Source organism: Palaemon carinicauda, chromosome 17 (assembly GCF_036898095.1).
Source record: "Palaemon carinicauda isolate YSFRI2023 chromosome 17, ASM3689809v2, whole genome shotgun sequence".
Taxonomy (NCBI): domain Eukaryota; kingdom Metazoa; phylum Arthropoda; class Malacostraca; order Decapoda; family Palaemonidae; genus Palaemon; species Palaemon carinicauda.
In genome coordinates, this window is record NC_090741.1 from 106334395 (window position 1) to 106354394 (window position 20000).

The window sequence follows — 20000 nt, forward strand, 5'->3', positions numbered from 1 at the left end:
TGCCATAGTCTCTGTACCATGGTCTTTCACTGTCTTGGGTTAGAGTTCTTTTGCTTGAGGGTACACTCGGACACACTATTCTATAATATTTCTCTTCCTCTTGTTTTGTTAAATTATATAGTTTATGAAGGAAATATTTATTTCAATGCTGTTACTTTTCTTAAAATATTTTATTTTTACTGGGGATATAGCATCCTGCTTTTTCAGCTAGGGTTGGAGCTTAGCATATAATAATAATAATAATAATAATAATAATAATAATAATAATAATAATAATAATAATAATAATAATAATAATAATATTATATAATTATAATAATATGTATATATATATATATATATATATATATATATATATATATATATATATATATATAAAACAAAATATGGATTAGAGTTATGTATAAAATATTTACAATATAATATCAATGGAAGAAAATAATAAGTAATGGTAAAAACCTACAGAAAATATGAGTGACAGAACTTCAAAGCGAAGCTGAACGAGTCTAAATCTATAACAAATTTCGACCTTTTTTATATAAATGAATTCAAGAAATCTTACTTTATTTTCAATGTTATCTTTAAACAAAATCTTAAAATTTTGACATTGGTTCTTTATAAACGAGTACAAAAGCCTGTACCGCATGTGTTTCATACACGCTCATACACTGTAATGCTATTGCTTTTTTTATCTCTCGATCTCTCCCGCAATAATAATAGAACAACCCTGTTTAAGCTTGCCATTGTATGTTTCACATTGTTGGAATATTTATGTCATTGTTGCCCTCAACCGTTTGTATATAAGCTCATTATCTTGTTGAATAAAGTCACTTACATTCACCTCGGCTTTCTGTTAGTACCTTACAGATACCTTGCGACAGGCCATCGCAATTCGCAAAGTTTTTACAAGTTTTACAACCAACTCTTTATGATTATAGAATTTGCACACTAGATGGCACTGCGGATAGTTATATCTGTATATAATTCCAGATTTATAAGGAGGAGGTACGTTTCATATGTGATTGATAAAATTCTTAATTTTCAATTGTTTTAATAAACTATCGAATGAGTAGTTTTTGGAAATAATTGTTAAGAAACATCTATGTATAAAATCATTCAAGAATGATAGAATAGTTTTTATAATACGAATGTATTCTATTTTTGGAATGAATACCCCAAGGAAGATTTATTTATCATAAATGCCTCCACCCGGGCCATGATTTTACCCTTTTCCTCAAAATAAGAAACAATACTAAATAGTAGATTTTGAACCACAAAACAAGTTCGAAATCAACTGTTCAATATTTTCTTTTATATTCTCTCTCTCTCTCTCTCTCTCTCTCTCTCTCTCTCTCTCTCTCTCTCTCTCTCTCTCTCTCTCTCTCTCTCTCTCATCATCATCATCACCATCAGCTGTAACTAGTTCACTGCAGGACAAACGGCATCGGACATGTCCTTCCACTCTAGTCTGCTTACAATCTTTCCATGCCAGTCTATACCCGCATATTTTCTCAGCTCATCAATCCATCGTCTTCTCTTCCTTCCCCTGCTTCTTTTGCAATCTTTAGGGAACCATCCTGCTATTCTTAATGTCCATCTATTGTTTGTCATTTTCATTATATATCTTGCCAATGTCCATTTCTTTTACTTACATCTCAGAATATCTTCTACTTTAGCTTGCTCTTTTATCCATGTTGCCCTTTTTCTGTTTCTTAGTGTTATCCCCATTATTATTCTTTCCACAGCTCTTTGAGTTGGTACTACCTTACGTTCTAAGGCTTTAGTACGGTTCCGAGTTTCCGATGCATAAGTTAATACTAGTAGGATCATTTGATTAAATACTTTTCTTTTAGGAGAAAGTGACATTTTACTTTCATGATATCATTTCGTTTACCAAAAGCTCTCCATCCTATGCTTATCCTTCTTTTAATCTTTGTCTTGTGTCCTTGGGAAACACTTACTGTTTGTCCTAAGTGCCTACAGTATATTCATTAATAATCTCTAGAGGTTCGTTCTTAACCTTTATTTGTTTTCTCTGCATTTTCATTGAATATTATCTTAGTTTTGCTCATATCAATTTCCAGCCTTACATTTCTGCTTTCTCTATTCAAATCTTCTATCATATTTTGCAATTCATTCCACGATTTACTAAATAGAACTATGTCATCTGCAAATTTTAAGTTGTTAAGGGGTTTCCCATTAATGTTAATTCCTACATTTTCCCAATATGAATTCGTAAACAGTCCTTCTTAGCATACTGTGAATAATTCAGGAGATAGGGTCTCTAGACTAACTCCTTTTCTCAACTGGAATTTCCTCACTAAATTTGTATATTTTTAGGATTGACGTACTACCCATATACAGTAGATATCTTCAAAACTTCTAACATAATTATTATCTATTCTTGGTCTTTGAAGGGCTTTCATTCCTGTTAAAGTTTTGACAGAATCAAAAGTTTTCTCATAGTCCTTAAATGGCATACATCGTGGTTTTTCATATTCTATTGAATTTTCCATTAGCTGGTTAACTACATGGATATGGTCAGTGGGTAAATATTCGATTATAAAACCTACCTACGCTCTTGGTTGATTAAAGTGAAGCTTTCATTCCATTTTGCCAAATATAATCTTAATAAATATTTCACATTTTACTGAGAGTAAACTTATTGGCTGGTTATTTCTCAGGTCTTTTGTGTCTACTTTTTTAAATAATATAACAATATTTTTCCCAACCTGAACGTATAGATCAGTCTCGCAAACATTTTATTAAAAGATCTGCTAAATTTACTTCTATGAAATATCCTCCATCTATTATCAAATCATTTGTTATGCCATCCTCTGCTTGGTCTCTTTTCGTGCCTTCTAAATTTCTTTGCTTATACTGTTACTTTGGGTACCGGCTCAGATGTTCCATTATTTCTATTGGAAAAGTTACTTTATATCACTATTGTATAGAAATCCTCTGCAATTTTTATCATTCCATCTTTTTTGTTAATAATGTCTCCATTTTCCTCTTTCAAAGCAAATATCTCTTGGCACTCTGTTCCAAGTCTTCTTTTCATTAACTTGATGCTTCTTCCTTTCTTCAATTTTGGTCTGATTGTGTTTACGAATGTCTTTAGTTGTTAGTTTGTTTATTGTTTTGGATAGTTCTGCTAATTCTATTTCATCTCTCTTGGATTTTACCATCATTTTCAATCTTTGCCTTATTAGAATTTTGATGATTTCTGATAGTTTTCGTTGATATTTAGGAACTTTTACACTTATCAAATTACTATTCATTTCGTCTTTATCTGCTTCTATTTCAACATGTAGTTAGGAGTACCTATTTTCTATTGCTAAATTCATATTTTTCTCTTATTACAGGTGTGCTTATTGTTTCTTAGAAATAGTTTTTTTTCTTTCTTTCCTTATATCTAGACAAATTTTACTTCTCACAAGTCTATGGTCACTTGACTTTAACTTGTTCAACACTATTACATCTTTAACTAAATTAACTTTTTTACTCAGAATACAATTGATTTCGTTTTGCATTTCTACATATGGGCTTCTCCGTGTCTATTTTCTATGTTAACTTTTACAATTAAAGGTGTTCACAATTTTTAGATGTTTATATCTTTTTTGCAAATTCAACAAGAATGTCTCCGTCATTTATTGTCCCTACTCCAAATACACCTATAGTTTCTCCTTTCTACTTTTGACCTACTTTACTAATGAAAATAGTCTTAGGTTCTTTCAAGATATCTCCATATATTCATAAAAAAAGTTTCTTTTTCTTCCTTTGTTGTCGGTGCATACGTCTGAATGATCTTTTTATACTTTTTATTTAGTTTGATTATCGATCCTGCAATTCTATCAATGATACTATAAAATTCTTCACAGATAGTTGCACGATTTTTATAAATAAAAAAACCCAGTCCCTTTTCTTTGTTATTCTCATGTCCTTTGAAGCAAAAGATATGAACCCTTTTCAACTCAATATAAGATTCGCCAGTTCTAATTTCAACCAGACCTTTAGAATCCTAATTCATATATTTCAGCATGACTAGTAACACAGCAGCATCTTCTCTAGACAGAGTCCTGAAAAGTTCGTTAGAAGGTTCAGTTTCTAACGAAGGTTCATATATATATATATATATATATATATATATATATATATATATATATATATATATATATATATATATATATATATATATATATATATATATATAGACATTGTCAAAACTTTGATTTTTTTATGATCAGTGCAGTATAATCAATTGTATGAGGTACTTCTCTGTTTGTGAGGTTTTCATCTTTCATCTTCATGCCTTATCCTCTTAGTTTAAAATCAAAGACAAATTACATAATTATCAACTAAAACATTATATAATTGTCTTCTGTAAATTAGAAATTAGACAAAATGGAAAATTTCAAAGTTGTTAAAATATAAACATAAAACTGGAACTAAAAGACACATGATAGACATAATAAATCGTAAGTAAAATCATAGTAGGCTTAGAAAACTGATATTCTTAGCTTGACCGATATCGGGAATGAGATTATAGCAAAGAATCAACATCGTTAGTATGTTTTTTGGTAAATTCATCCAGCAGGCTTGCCGGTAGTTCATTATAGTCAATGTATTCAAATTGTAATTGGTACCATAAAAATCGTCCAAAAAATATAATTTTTTGGTTGCTACAATCAGCTGTCAGATGCCAGGAAATAGCATCTAAGGGTGTTACCTGTCCTTCAGTGCCTTTTTGAAACTAGCCCCAAACCAGGAAACACGCTCCTACGCCCCTGATATACAGTCTTAAGCACTTGTATTTTTTAATCTATAAATCTCTGTGCTTGTACAAGGTACAAATATACTTGAGGAAAAATAAGGAATTTCCAAGCACTTTCCCTACAATCCAATTTTCCTTCCAATAATAAATATCTTTAGTTTATACCTGTCTTAATTTACTATATTTGGGACTACTTCAATTTACCATAGGATACTAATGAAAACTGGTGCTGTTGGCATATCATCCTCTGAATAAGAAATTCAAAGCTCCACAAACACATTCTACTGTTTTGTAAGAACATATAGGTATAGCACTTGAGGTCATGTGGACCTGGATTCAATGCCTAAAGTCTCAGAACTACACAAAAATTTATTTCCCATTCTATTGTGATTATTTGATTTAATTACCATACGTTTCTTCATTAGATAACTGCTACAAAACTTAAACCAACATGAGAATAATAGTAATAGATTGCCTGTCCAAAGTAACCACATTTACAGTATTATTAAGTATATAGTTGAGTACTTGTACTTGAACTCGAGTATTTGGAAATTTTCCAGTAATTATACTTTAATATGTAGTTTATTTGAATACCATTGTATTTGTACTAAAATGCTATCAAATGTACTTTAACCCAAGTAAAAATACACACACATAATATTTTCTGTTGTTCTTCGTGTATACGGAAGAAATTTCAAGGCCCGTCATAAAAAATATATATCCAGGCTTTGAAAAAGAGTAAAATGTTTTTTACTTGTTCTTAGGGATGAGTTTAATGTATCCGGAGAAGATAACATTGGTCATTACATTAGGCCATATGTGTGTTGTCCATTTAGGAGTGATAAAAATGCACCACAGGGATTCCAAAACGTCTTTGCGTGTTGTGAAACATCAATATTTTGCATTCAAGGTTAAACATCCTGAAATCTCTCTCTCTCTCTCTCTCTCTCTCTCTCTCTCTCTCTCTCTCTCTCTCTCTCTCGTCTGTCACACACACGCATAATTTATATATATATATATATATATATATATATATATATATATATATATATATATATATATATATATATATATATTATATATATATATACACTAATATACCTACGCACTGTATATATATATATATATATATATATATATATATATATATATATATATATATATACGCATATATATACATATACATATATATGTGTGTGTATATATATATATATATATATATATATATATATACATATATATATATATATACATATATATATATATATATATATATATATATATATATATATATATATATATGTATGTATGTATATATATATATATATATATATATATATATATATATATATATATATATATATTCCCTCAAATCCAGTGGCTAGCGCCCTCGCCTCACCAACAAGAGACCTTGGATCGACTTCCCAGCGGATATAAATTCTTGCTTGCAATAACATCCACTTTTTCAATAGCAAAGGTCAATGGGATTGGTAACCTATTGGTCTTTTATAGCTGGAACATATAATGAATAAAACAAGAGGAAAAGAAAAGAAAGAAGGATGAAGGAATTTAACCCGGAAGGAAAGAAAGAAATTGGATCGAGATCGAAACGTTTTCAAAGGAGAGAAGGCATCAAATGTCCCTAGATGATTTTGGTTTTCATATTTAAATGTCTTTCTTATATTTTTTATGATAGTGACACTCAATATCAATCATAAGCCAAGAATATTTTCTACTATTTTCCCATTTCTTAAGAATTCAAACAAATCTAAAATTCATTTTTATTCATAACTCGGGACTATTTCTTACAAGTTTTATATGCTATTTTCAAGAGTTCAAACAACTTTAGATAAGTTTTAATTCATTGTTTTATGACACAAAAAGAGCACATGTCCATTAAGAACTGATGGCACTATTTAAACAACCTGACAATTTCATCGTAATTATTGTGTAGTACTTTAATTCTCTGTAACTAAGAGACGCTGTACCCAAATTAGCTTCATAAATATAATTTCTTTGCACTCCGTTCCACCACTATTTGCCGGTGATGTTTATAAATTTCGTCAGTTATTATCACATGATAGTCATTAGGCAGAGTGAAAGCACTCCTTAAACAAAGACAATCTCTCTCTCTCTCTCTCTCTCTCTCTCTCTCTCTCTCTCTCTCTCTCTCTCTCTCTCTCTCTCTCTCTCTCTCTCTCTCATTCGTTAAAACTCTTGGAAAGGTTCTTTGTCTGCTAGCATGATTGCGTCATTAGGTGATAAAGACATATGCGTTCAATGGGGAAAAAAATTACGTATGTCACGCTATGAAAGTCCTTGGTGGGTAAAAAAATCCTTGAAACAATAAGAAATAAAAATAGAAAACACTGAGAGAGAGAGAGAGAGAGAGAGAGAGAGAGAGAGAGAGAGAGAGAGAGAGAGAGAGAGAGAGAGAGAGAGAGAGAGAGAGCTTTCATGAATCACTTTTTATCTGTGGATCATCGCAGTGTGAGGTCATGCGATCATAAAATACAGGAATCAATGTTCGTAACGAAAGAAACAGAAGTTGCCATTCGTGTGTCAAGATTTTCTAAGTACATACAATTCGATGATCACGTTTGCTGGGTCTGTGGTCCACAATATGATCTTCAGTTTAACCACCCTATATGGATACCAGTGTATGCTGTGGTCAGGGAAGAGGATTTTTGGTGATTTAACTACCTAGTTAATAGTAGGCTGTATCCTTTTGGTACCAAACTATCTTAAATGCGAAATTGGTATTTACTAATTATCTATACAGGCAACTCATAATCCCAAGCAGCACTTCGATACCACTACACACATAGGCCTACACACACTGCACCACTCACCTCTAATGTCCCTCCCAATTCCATAGTCACCAGAACCAAAACGAAACTCTATTACACATTTTAATCTGTGCTTATCATCTTCCAACTCCTTTGTCATACATCTAGTTTATACTCTTTAACGCTTAGCGTCTTTTACATTTCCTCCATACATTCACATTCAACCCACCCATTTCAGTTCCATAAAGGAGTACTGGCTCAACAATCTCCTCCAATGATCCCCCTCTTCCTCATTCGTCAAGATCTTTCACGATAAGTCGCCATTTCTTTCACCTATTCCTCGTCATTTCAAGGGCTGTGTTGGCCGATGTAATAACGTCCCTGACTGGTGATCGCCAGACTGGGGTTCGAATCCCGCTCAAACTCGTTAGTTTCTTTGGTCACTGCTATCTCACCATCCTTGTGAAAAAAGGATTGGGTGTTTGGGGAGCCTATAGGTCTACCTGCTGAGTCACCAGCAGCCATTGCCTGGCCCTCCTTGGTCCTAGTTTGAGTGGAGAGGGGGGTTGGGCGCTGATCATATGTAGGCTACTGTATATATGTTCAATCTCTAGGGGACTATCTTGCTTGCTAGGGCACTGTTACAGTCCGTTGCCTCTTCCATTCATGAGCGGCCTTCAAATCTTCAAATTTGTAGTCATCATAAAGTAGATCCGTCTATCTATCATTCCTGGTCTCTCGCCAACCCTATTGACAACCATTGGTCCATTTTTTGTATAATGATAACTATGTTTTCCCAACTTCTCTAACGCTATCATACTCTTTCGCCTGTTTACTCAGGTCAAATGACATTCTACCATCTGCAAGAAATATATATATATATATATATATATATATATATATATATATATATATATATATATATATATATATATATATGTTTGTGTATGTGTGTGCGCGCGCGCGCGTGTGTGTTTGTGTGTGAATTTGTTATTTATATCGCAATATATTCGTTAATGCTTTGATAGTTTAAACATAACAATCTATATTATAAAAATAAAAAGATGAGCATTCAGTTACTTTACTCTGTCTCAACCTCAAGGTCACTTGAGTTTTATTCTAAAAGAAAAAAAAAACAGTAACAACTTAGAATCTAATTTCAGCCTCAAGCTGACTTTATTGAGCTAAATTCCTAGTATGATTTGAGGATTGAAGAATGCATAAGAACGGGAATTATCTTAAAACATGATATTTCGTCGTAGCGATAGCAAATAATTCCAGATTATTTGTTAGTAAATGACCTTCGATCTATACACTTTCAGCATAAACAACGAAGCTGACTGGCTCTCCAAATCCACAGATATATATTAGGTAGATTGACCATTGTATTCAGTGCGGTGTGATGTACTAGCGGCCATCTTGGTAAGTGCTTTAAGATGAGGAGAACAACGAACGATAATGGTGATAATAAAGATAGTGACGAAGACAGGTGATGATGATAATGACACAGTTGATAAGAATTATTATTATTATTATTATTATTATTATTATTATTATTATTATTATTATTATGTAACGAATAAAATGTTTACAGAAGAGCAGATTTTCGTATTTGAGAAACAAATGTAAAAATTGGAAAAGAATGAGAACGAAGTGGAAGAAATAAAGAAATTAATATATTACTTATTTATTAACAAATAAATTTCTATATAGATATGAATTGAAAATAACAGTAAAATAACTAGATTCAGACAAAAGAATAAAAAATAAAACAATATTTGAGTATCCTAAGTTCGAGAATATCACTAAAATTATATAAAAATATGATATATTTAACGTTTAAGCTGCAAAAGTTTTGAGTTTCTGGCTGAAAATCCTCATATCTATATGACTGTTCATTACCTAAAAAAAGAAAAAAAAAACATGAAAACATCTCCGTATAAATAACTACTTTTGACTCTAATGTTCTCATTATAATTGTCAATTGTATAACAAAAATATACCAAAAAGTTCATTAAAATTACCATGATATTAATATGATTATCATCAAGGAAGGAATTTCTTATAATATCATGCAAACCAAAATTAATAAGAAACACTAATACCCAAGAAAGTGATTAATATTAAATATTTATGAATATGATTATAACATAAATGCCAAAAAAGAAAAGAAATTAAATCAATGAAAACGATAATATGAATGGGTTTACTGAAGAAAAAAGTAAAAATAAAAGAAAGGCAGCAAAAGATGAAGAAGACTAAATAAAAGATCATGGACAATGTTTATCATTGACATTCCGACTCTTCTAAATCTAGGTCCAACCTTTACATCAACAAATTTACCAAGCATGGTTAAAAGACTGATGGAAATTCTGTTGACTTTGCTGATATCTAAAACCAAAATATCTGTGCAGAGAGAGAGAGAGAGAGAGAGAGAGAGAGAGAGAGAGAGAGAGAGAGAGAGAGAGAGAGAGAGAGAGAGAGAGAGAGAGAGTCCATCTGCAATATTCATCCCTGACATTCAGTCATCCTAATAAAACCTGGTTCAACCTTTGTTGTACCGAATTCCTTCACAGTTACTACAAAAGCTTTGGGACACATAGAACCTATTTTGTATTTATAAAGTCCTCCAAAATCTACTTATCTATCACTAATCCGTAAACCAATTATCTATAGGTCTATAATAAAATGTTTGCCGTAATATCACCAGAGACCCTGATATTCATAGAAACCCCATTAGGTCTAAAAGATTTATATGAATTTCATAGAATTTCCTATCATTCATACAGCTCTCCGAGATCTATTGATATACTTTGTCTGTACAGCAATTAGTTACCTGTGGAGACAAATAAGCTACCTAATAGTACTAGATTACTATCAAAGACTTTAAGAAATGAAGGGCTCTTACACACCTATAGCCAATTAAGATAAATATGAATGATTAGAGTAGCCTACCCATAGACCCATAGAGGTCTATTGACTCATCTGAGATCTATGGGCACCAATATATCTAAGGCATATCTAGGAACTTATTTGTTATTTAGAGAGCCACTAAATGGCACCCAGGTAGCAACCACTGAGCGAGACAGCCATACACATTCACAGAGTTGCTCGGTTGTTACGTACATAACTATCAAAAGCATACATGGTTCTATGGAACAAATAGAGAAATTACTCTCCCGAATATATATATATATATATATATATATATATATATATATATATATGTGTGTGTGTGTGTGTGTGTGTGTACATATATATATATATATATATATATATATATATATATATATATATATATATGTACACACACACACATATATATATATATATATATATATATATATATATATATATATATATATATATATATACATATATATATATAAATATATATATATATATATATATATATATATATATATATATATATATATATATATATATATATATAATACTAATAACAAGTCCACTGCATGACAAAGGCCTCAGATATGTATATTCAGGTTTGGGGTTTGGCCGGTGTGACGGTCTGAACGATCCCCCGATCTCAGAATTCTCCTTGACATTGTATAATGGTTCTTTTCCGCCATTAGCTCGCTTCGCTCGTATGAAAATAAAACATCAAGCTCGTATGTACTGGCAAGCGGTAATGTTGAGCTGCGCACGCTAACATTACAGGAAAATAAAACATCAACCTCGTATGCACTGGCAAACGGTAATGTTCGCGCATGTGCAGATTATCAAGGAGAATTCTGAGACCGGGGATCGTTCAGAATGTCACACCGGTTTCCATCACCATGCTGGCAAGTGAGGATTGGTGATGGTGGGAGATTTTCGTCTGATTATTCATCATCATCTCCTCCTACGCCAATTGACGCAAAGGGCCTCGGTTAGATTTCGCCAGTCATCTCTATCTTGAGCTTTTAATTCAATGCTTCTCCTTTCATCATCTACTTCACGCTTCATAGTCCTCAGCCATGTAGATCAGGGTCTTCCAACTCTTCTGGTGCCTTGTGAAGACCAGCTCAACGTTTAGTGAAATAATCTTACATGGGGAGTGGGAAGAGCATGCCCAAACCATGTCCATGTACCCCTCATCTTGATCTCATCCACATATGGCACTCGAGTAATCTCTCTCCGGTCCTGCCATTTAACTCGCAACATCCTTCTGAGGGCTTTGTTCTCAAATCTAATAAAACTATTGGATATTTGTAAAGAATTTTTCTTCACTCTTCTTCTTTCAATCGTATTTTTAGCTCTCTTCTACTAATACAGTAGCTACCCCTTAAACATTCTCTCCTACATTCAGTTTTCTTTAATAAAACATCTGTAGAACTATTTTAAATCTACTAAAATCTGTTGACAGAAGCGCACGCAATGCTCGTGACGTCACAGCGTAGATACGCCCAACAAAGGGCCTTAGTAAACCCGGCGTATGTTGGTTCTTTCCTTAAACTACGTGTGTAGAACAATACACCACCAGTGCAGCTACGTTCTGAATATCGGCGTTTTACTAAGGGTGAAGTCAAACATTCTTCCTCTGGTTTGTTCATATATTCCATCAAAGAAGAGAGGTTAGACGCTGCAAACAAAAGCAGCAATAAATATATAAAAAAAAATATTGTAAAATATTCATGTAAATACTGTAAATATAACGTAAAATACAATACAGTAATTCCTCAGGTAAGATTCACTTAACATAAAAAATAAACTTACATTTTCCAGACGCCGATTTTAATACTAAATTCACAGATAACCTGTGGCGAAATTTCACCGGTTTACTAAATTGCCCGATGTGCTGGGCGGGTCACAAGGCCTTAAGGGCTAGCCTCTCAAAACTATACGGGAATTAAGTAGAATACGGCTATATTTTAACAAATTTATTATAAAAATAATCATCTAATACGAGAGAATTACAAAAAGTAAACCTTTACTTGACATACAAAGAGACACTTGACTTAATGAACATGTGCGTAACTGAAAAAAAACTATGTCCGCATCGGACTCAAAATTTAGCAAAATTAATTAAACATTTAGTGAGTTATCACGATAAACGCCTTACCGAGACCTTTTTACGTATTTTACAAAACAACTCTGATCCCCTGGCACAAGGATCGATGAAATATTTACAGATACAAATTTTACATAACTCTAGCAACACCTATATGGAAACCGACCTGGGTACACTAGGGGGGGGAGAGAAAACAATTAAGAACTTACTGTGGTTGGGGACGTCGGATCAAAGAGGCAGAGCTGGCTTCTGCAACCCCCGACGTCACCTTTTTCCCGCATTTTTTCCTGAACCTAAATTTCTAGATTGGATTTTTTTCATCATGTTACAATAGAATGACGTTATATTTCTTAATCTAAAATTACAAGTGGTCGATTTCTTTAGTCTCAGCGCCTCCCCTACCAGGCGGTTTCTCTTTTGGTTCTAAAACATTCTCGTCTTGAACGACATTCATTCGCCCGCGAGTTCTCTCCTCTCCCTCCAATTTGACATAACATAGGTGGAGTCAAATGGCGGGAATTTCGATTGATCAGTTCGAAATTCCCGACATCACCACTGGTAGAAGTTGCGGTACAACCAGAAGCATTCAGCCTCCTAGCTAACAGCAACACCGGTCACTTATTACTATGATGAGTACACTGGGCAGCTCAGCACACCACAAATACTGCAGAACCACAGCATGCACAAATTCCATGTGCTTTCCAGAGCCTATCCACGCTGAACTAAACAAAGGCGGGCATAAATCGCAGCCTTTTTGGCAGATGCCAACAATAACAATACAATATTTTTCAGTCCCATCTTTACTTCTTTTTCATACAGAAAAAGTAAACAAAAAATGTGTACAGTTCTCCATTCAATAGAAATATTTAATTCAAAATAGTGCACATATGTATATAATTAAATTACAAAACAAACATCAGGCAATCCCGATGCTCGCTTATCCCCTCATCCTTATCATCAACAAAGAAACCGTGTAGCGCCAACCTAACTAGAAACGTAAAACGCTGTGGCATATCCTACATTGCCCCCTATTTTGAAGTATACAAAATACACCGCAAATATGCCACATACACAGCACGCCATATGAGCAGCGCACGGCGTTCACTCTTTTACCAATGGCACTCCACTGTCATCACACTCCGTTTCAAGGAAAAGGCACATTTTCTGCACTGGGCGTAAGTACAACCCACACTCGGTCTTAATCATGGCTTGTCTAACTCGGTTGTCAGAGTCTCGAGTCACTCCCAAGACTCGTCCCAAAGGCCAAGAGCCTCTGGGGAGACGTTTGTCGTTAGTTAGCACAATGTCGCCAACTTGGATGTCTTGCCGTTGGACGATACACTTCTGTCTTTCTTGCAGCAATGGAAGGTACTCCCTCAGCCATCGCTTCCAGAATTGGTCGGCAAGATATTGCGCTTGATGCCAGCGGCGCCTAACATACAAGTCTTTCTAGTCAGTCTTCGTTACTGGGAGCACTGCACTCTTCAGAGTCAACAGCATACTAGGCGTCAACGGCAATGGACAGTCTGGGTCGTCGTTTACCTTGGTTAGAGGTCTTCCATTCACCAAAGACTCGGCTTTGCAGAACAGAGTCGAGAGTGTGTCGTCAGTGGTGACCTGCTGCAGGCAGGTTGCACTGAGAGCTCTTTTCACTGAGCGTATGAGGCGTTCCCAGACTCCTCCGAAGTGTGACACATGTGGCGGGTTGAAACGCCACTCGATGCCCTTAGCTGCTAGGGTTTGGGCAATTTCCTCTTCCTTGAAATCTTGAAGAGCTTCCTTCAGCTCTCGGTCAGCTGCGACGAGGCTGGTACCATTGTCTGACCATATTTTCTTGACAGCTCCTCGCCTGGCCTGGCCGTAAATCTTCTCACTGCATTCACAAAGGATTCTTGGTCCATCGAGCTTAGAACCTCCAGGTGAATCGCTCGCACTGTCAGGCAGGTAAAAATGGCTCCCCAGCGCTTCACTGTAGAGCGCCCTTGCTTCACAAAGAAGGGACCGAAGCAGTCTGCCCCTGTATTGGTGAAGCGAGGATCCCCCGGACAGATCTGGTCAGAGGGCAAGTCAGCCATCACTTGATTCACTGGCCGACAACTGAGTCTTCTACAGACGATACAGTCACATATCACTGATCTAACTACTGAATTTCCATGAACGATCCAGTAGTTTTTTCTTAGTTCAGCCATAAGATGGTTCTGCCCACAATGGCTGTTTGTTTCATGGGTCCATCGCACCATCTTCCTCACAATTGGCAACTTGGATGGAAGAATGATGGGGTGCTTGCAGCTATCACTGATAGTGGCTTCACAGAGTCTTCCACCAACCTTCAGCAAGCCTTCTTGTAGAAATGGTAGCAACTTGCAAATCTTGCTGGATTTCTTCACCTTGGAATCCTTCTTGGAGAGTGATTTGATCTCACTCCCATACTCTTGAACTTGAATCTTCTTCCATATTATGGTTGTTGCACTATTCATCTCGTTTGCAGATAACACTTCTGATCCGCTCTTGGTTCCTAATCGCCTCAGTCGAGCGATGATTTGCACTATCTTGGTCCATGAAGAGAACTTAGCAGCAATCTTCTCAACTAAGATTGGTTCCGGCACAACCATGCTGAAGATGGGTGCAGACTGCTTAACTTCTGGATCTCCATCTAGTTCTGCTCGCTTCACATCGTCAGGAAGAGCTGGCCAACTGTCCTGCTCTTGACACAGGAACTCTGGTCCTATCAGCCACAGCGACGGCTCCAGCAAGCTGTCCACATCAAGGCCCCGAGAGGCTAGGTCTGCAGGGTTCGCAGAGGTGTTCACATACCTCCAAGCGGTGATGTCACTGAGGTCGCGGATGAGGTTCACATGGTTGTTCACAAACGTGTGGTATCTTGCAGACAGGTTACGGATGTACTTCAGGACAGACGTGCTGTAGGTCCAGAACACTGAGTCATACAACTCCAAATCGAGTTCTGACCTCATCTTGCAATCAAGTTGAGCTGCCACAGCAGCTGCAGTCAATTCCATTCGTGGAATGCTTGGTCTCTTGAGGGGAGCTACACGAGCTCGACCCATAACCAGTGTACTGTTCACTTGGTTATTCTTGCTTACCGTGCGCAGATACGTGGCCACACCATATCCTGTCTGGCTTGCGTCCGCAAAATGGTGAAGTTGGTACGATGATACCTCCCCAAAGTCTGGAGGCACCAGGCTTCTTCTGATCTTGAAGTCTCCTAGACACTGAAGCTGGCAAGTCCATCTGCTCCAGCGATTTGCTTCGTCGTTGTTCATTTCTTCGTCCCAAGGTAAGCTGTGACGACACAGGTCTTGTAGTAACATCTTCCTTTTCATGGTGAAAGGTGCAACAAAACCAAGTGGATCGTACAAGGAAGCCACTACAGAGAGAGCTCCTCTGCACGTCTTAGGCTTCTCCTTCAGGTTGATCTTGAAGGTGAACTCATCACTGTTCATGTCCCAGTGGATACCCAAAGCGCGCTCCGTAGGCAGCTCGTCCTTACTGAGGTCCAATGTAGCCCCTGATTTATCTCTTTCCCCTTCAGGCACGGTAGCGGGAATGCACTTGTTGCTAGATGTCCACTGGTTCAGCCGGAATCCTCCATCAACACAGAGTCCAATGAGGTCTTTTGTCAATTGGATACAGTCTTCCGCGCTGTCCATTGACTTCAACAAGTTGTCGACGTAGAAGTTGCGTCGAATGGCATGGCAAGCTTCTTCACCATACTTGTCACCATAGTCCAGTGCTGCCTATCTGAGGCAGAAGTTGACTACACTTGGAGACGATCGCATTCCAAACACATGTGAAGTCATCCTGAACTCTTGAATAGCTTGATTGGTGTCTCCACCTGGCCACCACAGGAAGCGTAAAGAGTCCCTGTCGTCTTCTGGCACCTTGTCTTGATGGAACATTTCTTGTATGTCCGCAGTAACAGCATGTTGTCTTTCCCTGAAGTGCAGCAGCACTCCAGCAAGACTACTTGTGAGATCTGGTCCCTGCATGAGGTGGTCATTGAGTGAGGTCCCAGCATGCTTAGCCTTAAGGTCGAAGACGACCCTAAGCTTGTCCTTGGTAGGGTGTTTGACCCCATGGTGCACCATGTAGTTCACACGGCCATCACTGCGATTCAGCTTGTCGACTGGGATAAGCTCAGCGTACCCTTTCAAAAGGTACTTCTCTACTTGTTCGACGTATATAGTCTTGTACGTTTCATTTGCCTCAAATTTCTTCTTTAAGGAGTGAGCCCTACGTTCTGCCATGACACACTTATTAGGTAGAGACTCAGTGTCACTAAAGGGTAAGCAAGCAACATACTTGCCATCTGTCTGGACAACAGTTTCGTCCAACAAAGACAGGAATCTCTTGTCTTCAAAAGAATCTTCTATCTTTGAGAGTGTCTCTTTCTCCCAAAAGTCTTGGTTGAAGTTGCGTTGCAGAAGTTCTGTTGTATCATCCACAGTGCACACATGGAAAAGAGGGGCAGGACCTGAAGTCAATCTGGGTCCTGTTGGGTCGAAAACAACCCACCCTAGCTTGGTCAGCTAGGCAGATGGCTCGTCCTTCAGCCCATGTCGCTGGTCTAGAATCACTCTGTTCAATGTCGTGTCTAGCCCAATGATCAGCTCTACTTGACGATGATCTTCAGGTAGACTTTCTACTTCCAGGTCACTCAGATGTGGCCACTTGGTCAGCCATTCTTGACTCATGGCATGGTCCTTAGACACATTGATCTTGTCAGCCACGAACACGTCGGTCACATGTTCTCCTTCATCAGTATTAATATTACCAATGTGAAGGACAGAACTTCCTTACAAGTGAAAGTCCCTGCTTCAGTTGCCATGATCTAGTTGCATGGTCTTCCTTTGAGACCATTCGGTCTATCAGGCTTCTTTTTGCCAATGTTGGGGCAGCTCCACTGTCGATGAATCCATAGGTTGCATGGATGCCATTCACGAGAACAGGTAAGATCTTGAGCATTGTTCTTCCCTTAGGTAACTGGCTTACACTCACTGAGTGCATACTGTAGGTTGCACATTGGGGGCTACAGCACTCTTGTCAGCTGTAGCAGTCGCGCCACCTTCTGTAGCACCAACCGCCTTCTCACCGCTCCCGATAGCACTTTTGCCTCCCACATGGGCCGCACCTGTATTGCTTGCATCTTCACATTTTGCATGTGAATGTTCACCATTAAGACACCTGAAGCAGTATCTTGCCTTCTTTAACACCTACCAGCGATCTGGAAGCTTCAACCTCTCAAATTTGAAGCACTCTTTAAGTTCATGGTTCTCCTTAGTGCAGAAGGGACACCATTTCTCTCTAGCTGGTGAAGCTGTGTGGTGTACAGGCAAGGTCTTAGGCCTGACAGGCTTGGATGGCTTCTCAGTAGGCTTCGGGGTGCGACGGTCGCACTCATAATAGGAGAGATGCTTGGCAATACACGCCTGCTTTTCAATGTACTCTATTAGAACTTATGTTCTTCGCATTTCGCTACCCATCTCACTCTCAGTTGGTATGGGAGCTTTTCAACAATCTTCTTCATTGTTTCTTGAAGCTCTATTCGATGGTAGTTATTAACAAGTGCTGCCTTAACTGTCTTCAAACATGCAGCATAATTTTTCAGGCCATCTGCATTAATCTCCTTCCAATCAAATAGCTTCTTGACATAAGCATCTGACAGGTCATTATTGTTTTTGTATTTACGACACAATATCTCCCAAGCACAATCATACCCAATGTCAGTGGGTAGATGGAAACAGTTCTCAATCAGGTTCTTGGGAGTACCATCTAAACAGTTGTATAGATGAGTTAGCCTTCGTTCAGGGTCGTCGGTATTACACTCCACAATCCAGGTGAAAGAATTCTTAAACATGGAGAATTTGGTTAAGTCTCCACTGAAACGCTCCAGCTTCATCTGTGGCAGCTGCATTCATCGTGTTAGTTCTTGCTGACTAGCTAGTGTGCAATCAAGAGCCTTTACTATTTCAGAAGTTTACAGATCTGCTTGTGACACATCTCGAGTTAAGGGAACACATCTTGGCACAAAAGGCGTCGCATCTGGGATCAATGGGGTTGAATGATGTTCAAGACCCTTCAGGTCATACGTCACACTGTGGACGTTCGTAGGATTCACATCTACTTCATGAACCCTGCTGATTCTCCCACTCTCATAGTGAGAATTTACATCACTTCTCCACTGCTCAATCCCTTTGACATCCAACTGAGCTGATGAGTCCCTCTTCTCTCGTTGTGAAGCATTACTAGCAGCGGAACCAGCATATGAAGTTCCAACTTCAGACCGTGTTTCATACTCTACCTGTAGTTTATCACAGTCTAACTTCAGGCCGTTAATCTCTTCTTGGCTCTTGCATTTAGCTGCAACTGCTTTGGCTTGCATTTCAACTGCAAGTGTTTTGGCTTTCATTTTGGCTTCAGCTGCAAGTGCTTTGGCTTGCATTTTCAAAGCCAATTCCTCTTCTTCTAGCTATTTTGCTTCCTCAGCTTGCTTAAGCTTTGCTTGCGTCTCAAGCAAGCGCACACGCAGCGCCGACTGGCTGGTCTTTGCTGAAGCTCTTGAAACAGACGACATGGCGACAGATGATAGAGGCCACAACAGACGATCCTTGCAGACAAAAGGCTTACGAAGTCCACTTGTCCCACGCTGGCGTTACTTGATCCAGGCTGGAGTATTCGTCAAACTGTAGAACACTACACCATCAGTGCAGCTACGTTCTGAATATCGGCATTTTACTAAGGGTGAAGTCAAACACTCTTCCTCTGGTTTGTTCATATATTCCATCAAAGAAGCAAGGTTTGACGCTGCAAACAAAAGCAGCAATAAATATACAAAAAAATAATGTAAATATTCATGTAAATACAATATATATACAGTAAATATTATGTAAATACAAAATAATGCAAATGATGTAAAATACAATACAGTAATTCCTCAGGTAAGATTCACTTAACATAAAAAATAAACTTACATTTTCCAGACGCCGATTCTAATACTAAATTCACAGATAACCACTGGTAGAAATTGCGGTACAACCAGAAGCATTCAGCCTCCTAGCTAACAGCAACACCGGTCACTTATTACTATGATGAGTACACTGGGCAGCTCAGCACACCACAAATACTGCAGAACCACAGCATGCACAAATTCCATGTGCTTTCCAGAGCCTATCCACGCTGAACTAAACAAAGGCGGGCATAAATCGCAGCCTTTTTGGCAGATGCCAACAATAACAATACAATATTTTTCAGTCCCATCTTTACTTCTTTTTCATACAGAAAAAGTAAACAAAAAATGTGTACAGTTTTCCATTCAATAGAAATATTTAATTCAAAATAGTGCACATATGTATATAATTAAATTACAAAACAAACATCAGGCAATCCCGATGCTCGCTTATCCCCT

The 20000-nt window shown here is 37.1% G+C and overlaps 1 protein-coding gene across 2 annotated transcripts in view; it reads right to left on the minus strand.

Moving 5' to 3' along the window:
- The window catches only part of LOC137656891 (serine/threonine-protein kinase MAK), a 120453-nt gene that overhangs the window by 95282 nt on the left and 5171 nt on the right, over positions 1-20000 (minus strand). The gene's annotated exons all lie outside the window — the stretch shown is intronic.